The 1,681-nt window shown below is 41.4% G+C and overlaps 1 long non-coding RNA gene across 1 annotated transcript; it reads right to left on the reverse strand.

Moving 5' to 3' along the window:
- Positions 1-475: 475 nt before the first annotated feature.
- On the reverse strand, positions 476-1,477 carry LOC124274435. The gene is made up of 2 exons (XR_006897946.1): positions 1,377-1,477; positions 476-959 (listed from the first exon to the last, which is right to left on the reverse strand). It is a non-coding gene; the product is annotated as an uncharacterized LOC124274435 (long non-coding RNA).
- Between the last annotated feature and the right edge of the window lie 204 nt (positions 1,478-1,681).

Raw genomic sequence — 1,681 nt, forward strand, 5'->3', positions numbered from 1 at the left:
GAACAAACAGGATTTTTAGGGGATCAGTGGTCATCAAGAAGGGCTGGACGAACTTCTTAATATCGTCCCAGAGCTACAACTGTCTGACTACCAAATGATGGATATTCCAAGTTAGAATTGGTCCTCAGCAAACTATGATGGCTGTACGAGTTCATTCAACAAAATAGGTTGTTACTGTTGTTTGTGACTTCAACCAAAGCCGGGGAGTCTGGTGGTTCTGATCACCAGATACAGTATCGCCCCTGTTCTGACAAGCATGGGTTGCTGAGATTGGTCCAATTCTAACCCTGATGGTTGATATAAGCTAGACCAACGTTATATGCATCTGGCCAATTCAAAAGGCCCAGATATCTATTTTGTGAATAAAGCACAAGCAGTCCACCCCTTTCTCAAGCATACTAAGCATTTATGCATTTTCAAGATTTTAAAACAGAAATAAAAAATGTGACCACTTTACAAGGACATACAAATAAAATGGTGATTTTGATTGTTTATTCAGAACATGACAATGAAATACAAGGTGAACCTTCTGCAGATCTGTATGTATGAATAGATTACCTGACAAAGAAAGAAAATGTTGTGTTTGTCTGAAATACTCCAGGCCAATCAGACACTGAATGGCAGAAATGTGTTCATGGTCTCTGGGCACTTTATTCCAGGCAGATGAGAAGTTTAAAATAATTATTTTTTTAATGCTTAGATGACAACCAAGATATGTTCCATGGTCATTCAAGGTGTATATTAACATTGAATGTGTTTTGGGCCTATGTGATTGATTGATTTTTCCAATAATACAGCCAGTTGTAAGACGGCAGCCAGTTTCCCCACTGTGATTGGCTGGTCTACTGGGCACTTTTGGCAATCTGGTCCTTTAGGATGATGATGCTCTGCCTCTGCTCTGGTGGCAGCATGGAGATTTGCTGGTCGGTCAGCTGCAACACCTGCATGATGAGGGCAGCCTGCAACATAGAAAGTCAGGGGTCACACACATGACCACTAAAGAGGTCAATACAACATTACGGTTGAGGGGTCACACAACATGTGGAGTCAGCAATCACAAAACATTAATGGTTAAAGGTTGCACATCATGGAATGTAAGAGGGTCAAATAACAATCCCTACAGCATAACTACACTTGCTTATGGAAAGTAATCATCCTTGGAAATTAAAAAGAACAGTCTTGAGAATGGTTTTACAACTGTCTTCAGACCAGCAGACAAGAAGGAACAGATTCATAAACAATTTTTTGTAAAATACTCTTGTTCTACCACAAGATGAGCTCCTAATGCAGTTACTGTTATTATGACTTCCCAGAAGTGATCATAATACTTTAGATAGGGGTAAAATTATGTGAGTTGAGCCTGGTGATCAACTGACCTTCTCCTGGTCCTGTGGGGAGATCTGAGTCCCCGGTCCTCCCAGTCCACCGCCCAGACCGGACATCACACCCAGCGGACAGCTGGCCTAGGTTGCCTAGGGTTACCCAATGCACCTAATGCTCCCAAGGCTGACTGCATCGGTGCCTGCTGAGGAGGAGGAACCATCTAAATATGAAATATTATGTTAGGGTCTGTCAATATGAAATACACAATGTATATCGATATCTAACTGTTGATACATGTAAAACAAGTGTTTGCCACTGATATGGCAATGTCCCCTACCGCTAAAGAATGGAATATGTA

The sequence above is a fragment of the Haliotis rubra genome, unplaced genomic scaffold (assembly GCF_003918875.1).
Source record: "Haliotis rubra isolate DU_JTF1 unplaced genomic scaffold, ASM391887v1 Scf1906, whole genome shotgun sequence".
NCBI lineage: Eukaryota > Metazoa > Mollusca > Gastropoda > Lepetellida > Haliotidae > Haliotis > Haliotis rubra.